This window comes from Delphinapterus leucas, chromosome 3 (genome assembly GCF_059928025.1).
Source record: "Delphinapterus leucas isolate spDelLeu-1000000601 "Yukka" chromosome 3, BTC_Dleu_Yukka2, whole genome shotgun sequence".
NCBI classification, from domain to species: Eukaryota; Metazoa; Chordata; class Mammalia; order Artiodactyla; family Monodontidae; genus Delphinapterus; species Delphinapterus leucas.
In genome coordinates this window covers 134,626,487-134,632,486 of record NC_143131.1, presented here as the reverse complement: position 1 = coordinate 134,632,486, position 6,000 = coordinate 134,626,487, and the positions used below count along the sequence as shown (strand labels likewise).

The 6,000-nt window shown below is 40.9% G+C and overlaps 1 pseudogene; it reads left to right on the top strand.

The window, feature by feature from the left end:
* Positions 1 to 384: 384 nt before the first annotated feature.
* On the top strand, positions 385 to 1,700 carry LOC149749711 (RNA-binding motif protein, X-linked 2 pseudogene; annotated as a pseudogene).
* The last annotated feature ends 4,300 nt before the right edge of the window (positions 1,701 to 6,000 follow it).

Below are 6,000 nucleotides of genomic sequence, written 5' to 3'. Positions count from 1 at the left end.
AGATTCTTTTTTTTTTTGCGGTACACAGGCCTCTCACTGTTGTGGCCTCTCCCATTGCGGAGCACAGGCTCCGGACGCGCAGGTTCAGTGGCCATGGCTCATGGGCCCAGCCGCTCCACAGCATGTGGGATCTTCCCGGACCCGGGCACGAACTGTGTCCCCTGCATCGGCAGGCGGACTCTCAACCACTGCGCCACCAGGGAATCCCGGCAGTCAGATTCTTACACACTGCGTCACCAGGGAAGTCCCTAAATATTTTTTTTTTAAGTGACAAAGACAACGTACAAAATGCGAGAAAGAAATGCGCGCGTAGCACCGGGGCTGCGCATGCGTCAGACGTCTTCTCCCGGAAGCCGCTTCCTAGGTTCTGAGCGTGAAGTCGGTTTCTAGCTTCTGAGTGTGAACCCGCAGAGATGAACCCTTTAACTAAAGTTAAGCTGATCAACGAGCTGAATGAGCATGAGGTCCAGCTGGGGGTAGCGGAGAAGGTGTCTTGGCACTCCGAGTGCAAGGACAGCGCCTGGATCTTCTTGGGAGGGCTTCCTTATGAGCTGACTGAAGGGGACATCATCTGTGTGTTCTCACAATATGGCGAAATTGTTAACATTGTTTTGGTACGGGACAAGAAGACTGGGAAATCCAAAGGATTCTGTTTCCTCTGCTATGAAGACCAGAGGAGCACAATTCTGGCTGTTGACAATTTTAATGGGATCAAGATCAAAGGAAGAACTATCCGAGTGGATCATGTGTCTAACTATTGGGCCCCTAAGGACTCAGAAGAAATGGATGATGTGACCAAAGAGCTGCAGAAGAGGGGGCTGCGGGGCTCACACTCCCTCACTGAGTTCATCTGAGGGCTCTGAAGATGGCAAACCCACCAGAAAACACAAAAAAGACAGAAAGGAAAGGAAGAAAAGAAAAGAAGAAAAAGAGAAGACTGACCAGGAGGTACAGGCAGAGCAGCCAGCCTCCTCTTCATCACCCAGAAGCAAAATGATAAAGGAAAAGGATGACCCTGGCTCTAAAAAGCACAGTGGCAAGAAATCAGAGAGGGGTCAGAAGTCAGAGTCTAGGGAGGTGTGGAAGCCCCAGCCCAGCTCCCCTGAGATCAGGACGACCTGCCATGGTGGAACAGAGGACCGAGAGAGGGAGCCGAGGAAGGAGAAGCCCAAGCACGAACACAAGTCATCAAGCAGGAGGGAAGAGAGAGAAGACAAGAACAGAGATAGAGACAGAGGTCGAAGCTCAGACGCACATTGCAGCCGGCACAGTGAGCGCTCTGAGGGGCTTAGTCACAGAAGTAGAAGTAGGAGTCAAGATAAATCCCACAGGCATAAAAGGGCCCGGCACTCCCGGGACCGGGAGTCCTCTAATCCTAGTGACCACAGGCATCACTGAAGCCACAGCCTGTTCAGCTGCATGGTAGAATTGGAAATGAACTGTGTTTTTTGTTTGTTTGTTTGTTTTTTCTGTACGCGGGCCTCTCACTGTTGTGGCCTCTCCCGTTGCGGAGCAAAGGCTCCAGACGCGCAGGCTCAGCGGGGATGGCTCAGCATGTGGGATCTTCCCGGACCGGGGCACGAACCAGCGTCCCATGCATCGGCAGGCGGACTCTCAACCACTGAGCCACCAGGGAAGCCCCTGAACTGTGTTTTTAAAATGCAGTGAAATTCAGTTATGCTTTTACTATTTCTATATGTAAAATATCTGAGGATGAATTCTTTTATTTTTTTAAAATTTTTTTTACATCTTTATTGGAGTGAGTATAATTGCTTTACAATGGTGTGTTAGTTTCTGCTTTATAACAAAGTGAATCAGTTATATATATACATATGTTCCCATATCTCTTCCCTCTTGCGTCTCCCTCCCTCCCACCCTCCCTATCCCACCCCTCCAGGCGGTCACAAAGCACCGAGCTGATCTCCCTGTGCTATGCGGCTGCTTCCCACTAGCTATCTACCTTACGTTTGGTAGTGTATATAGGTCCATGCCTCTCTCTCGCTTTGTCACAGCTTACACTTCCCCCTCCCCATATCCTCAAGTCCATTCTCTAGTAGGTCTGTGGCTTTATTCCTGACTTACCCCTAGGTTCTTCATGACATTTTTTTTTCTTAAATTCCGTATATATCTGTTAGCATACGGTATTTGTCTTTCTCTTTCTGACTTACTTCACTCTGTATGACAGACTCTAGGTCTATCCACCTCATTACAAATAGCTCAATTTCGTTTCTTTTTATGGCTGAGTAATATTCCATTGTATATATGTGCCACATCTTCTTTATCCATTCATCCGATGATGGACACTTAGGTTGTTTCCATCTCCAGGCTATTGTAAATAGAGCTGCAATGAACATTTTGGTACATGACTCTTTCTGAATTATGGTTTTATCACGGTACATGCCCAGTAGTGGGATTGCTAGGTCATATGGTAGTTCTATTTGTAGTTTTTTAAGGAAACTCCATACTGTTCTCCACAGTGGCTGTATCAATTTACATTCCCACCAACAGTGCAAGAGGGTTCCCTTTTCTCCACACCCTCTCCAGCATTTATTGTTTCTAGATTTTTTGATGATGGCCATTCTGATTGGTGTGAGATGATATCTCATTGTAGTTTTGATTTGCATTTCTCTAATGATTAATGATGTTGAGCATTCTTTCATGTGTTTGTTGGCATTCTGTATATCTTCTTTGGAGAAATGTCTATTTAGGTCTTCTGCCCATTTTTGGATTGGGTTGTTTGTTTTTTTGTTATTGAGCTGCATGAGCTGCTTATAAATTTTGGAGATTAATCCTTTGTCAGTTGCTTCATTTGCAAATATTTTCCCCCACTCTGAGGGTTGTCTTTTGGTCTTGTTTATGGTTTCCTGTGCTGTGCAAAAGCTTTGAAGTTTCATTAGGTCCCATTTGTTTATTTTTGTTTTTATTTCCATTTCTCCAGGAGGTGGGTCAAAAAGGATCTTGCTGTGATTTATGTCATAGAGTGTTCTGCCTATGATTTCCTCTAAGAGTTTGATAGTTTCTGGCCTTACATTTAGGTCTTTAATCCATTTTGAGCTTATTTTTGTGTATGGTGTTAGGGAGTGATCTAATCTCATACTTTTACATGTACCTGTCCAGTTTTCCCATCACCACTTATTGAAGAGGCTGTCCTTTCTCCACTGTACATTCCTGCCTCCTTTATCAAAGATAAGGTGACCATATGTGCGTGGGTTTATCTCTGGGCTTTCTATCCTGTTCCATTGATCTATATTTCTGTTTTTGTGCCAGTACCATACTGTCTTGATTACTGTAGCTTTGTAGTATAGTCTGAAGTCAGGGAGCCTGATTCCTCCAGCTCCATGTTTCTTTCTCAAGATTGCTTTGGCTATTCGGGGTCTTTTGTGTTTCCATACAGATTGTGAAATTTTTTGTTCTACTTCTGTGAAAAATGCCAGTGGTAGTTTGATAGGGATTACACTGAATCTGTAGATTGCTTTGGGTAATAGAGTCATGTTCACAATATTGATTCTTCCAATCAAGAACATGGTATATCTCTCCATCTATTTGTATCATCTTTAATTTCTCTCATCAGTGTCTTATAATTTTCTGCATACAGGTCTTTTGTCTTCTTAGGTAGGTTTATTCCTAGATATTTTATTCTTTTTGTTGCAATGGTAAATGGGAGTGTTTCCTTCATTTCAGTTTCAGATTTTTCATCATTAGTGTATAGGAATGCCAGAGATTTCTGTGCATTAATTTTGAATCCTGCTACTTTACTAAATTCATTGATTAGCTCTAGTAGTTTTCTGGTAGCATCTTTAGGATTCTCTATGTATAGTATCATGTCATCTGCAAACAGTGACAGCTTTACTTCTTCTTTTCCGATTTGGATTCCTGTTATTTCCTTTTCTTCTCTGATTGCTGTGGCTAAAACTTCCAAAACTATGTTGAATAAGAGTGGTGAGAGTGGGCAACCTTTTCTTGTTGCTGATCTTAGTGGAAATGCTTTCATTTTTTCACCATTGAGGACGATGTTGGCTGTGGGTTTGTCATATATGGCCTCTATTATGTTGAGGAAAGTTCCCTCTATGCCTACTTTCTGGAGGGTTTTTATCATAAATGGGTGTTGAATTTTGTTGAAAGCTTTCTCTGCGTCTATTGAGATGATCATATGGTTTTCCTCCTGCAATTTGTTAATAAGGTTTATCACATTGATTGATTTGCATATATTAAAGAATCCTTGCATTCCTGGAAAAAACCCCACTTGATCATGGTGTATGATACTTTTAATGTGCTGTTGGATTCTGTTTGCTAGTATTTTGTTGAGGATTTTTGCATCTATGTTCATGAGTGATATTGGCCTGTAGTTTTCTTTCTTTGTGACATCCTTGTCTGGTTTTGGTATCAAGGTGATGGTGGCCTCGTAGAATGAGTTTGGGAGTGTTCCTCACTCTGCTGTATTTTGGAAGAGTTTGAGAAGGATAGGTGTTAGCTCTTCTCTAAATGTTTGATAGAATTCGCCTGTGAAGCCATCTGGTCCTGGGCTTTTGTTTGTTGGAAGATTTTTAATCACAGTTTCAATTTCAGTGCTTGTGATTGGTCTGTTCATATTTTCTGTTTCTTCCTGATTCAGTCTTGGCAGGTTGTGCATTTCTAAGAATTTGTCCATTTCTTCCAGGTTGTGCATTTTATTGGCATAGAGTTGCTTGTAGTAATCTCTCATGATCTTTTGTATTTCTGCAGTGTCAGTTGTTACTTCTCCTTTTACATTTCTAATTCTATTGATTTGAGTCTTCTCCCTTTTTTGCTTGATGAGTCTGGCTAATGGTTTATCAATTTTGTTTATCTTCTCAAAGAACCAGCTTTTAGTTTTATTGATCTTTGCTATCGTTTCCTTCATTTCTTTTTCATTTATTTCTGATCTGATTTTTATGATTTCTTTCCTTCTGCTAACTTTGGGGGTTTTTTGTTCTTCTTTCTCTAATTGCTTTAGGTGCAATGTTAGGTTGTTTATTCGAGATGTTTCCTGTTTCTTAAGGTAGGATTGTATTGCTATAAACTTCCCTCTTAGAACTGCTTTTGCTGCATCCCATAGATTTTGGGTCATCGTGTCTCCATTGTCATTTGTTTCTAGGTATTTTTTTATTTCCTCTTTGATTTCTTCAGTGATCACTTCGTTATTAAGTACTGTATTGTTTAGTCTCCACGTGTTTGTATTTTTTACAGATCTTTTCCTGTAATTGATATTTTGTCTCATAGCATTGTGGTCGGAAAAGATACTTGAAACAATTTCAGTTTTCTTAAATTTACCAAGGCTTGACTTGTGACCCAAGATATGATCTATCCTGGAGAATGTTCCATGAGCACTTGAGAAGAATGTGTATTCTGTTGTTTTTGGATGGAATGTCCTATAAATATCAATTAAGTCCATCTTGTTTAATGTATCATTTAAAGCTTGTGTTTCCTTATTTATTTTCATTTTGGATGATCTGTCCATTGGTGAAAATGGGGTGTTAACGTCCCCTACTATGAATGTGTTACTGTCGATTTCCCCTTTTATGGCTGTTAGTATTTGCCTTATGTATTGAGGTGCTCTTATGTTGGGTGCATAAAAATTTACAATGTTATATCTTCTTCTTGGATCGATCCCTTGATCATTATGTAGTGTCCTTCTTTGTCTCTTGTAATAGTCTTTATTTTAAAGTCCATTTTGTCTGATATGAGAATTGCTACTCCAGCTTTCTTTTGTTTTCCATTTCCATGAAATATCTTTTTCCCTCCCCTTACTTTCAGTCTGTATGTGTCTCTAGGTCTGAAGTGGGTCTCTCATAGACAGCAAATATATGGGTCTTGTATTTGTATCCATTCAGCCAATATGTGTCTTTTGGTGGGAGCATTTAGTCCATTTACATTTAAGGTAATTATCAATATGTATGTTCCTATTCCCATATTCTTAATTGTTTTGGGTTCGTTATTGTAGGTCTTTTCCTTCTCTTGTGTTTCTTGCCTAGAGAAGTTCCT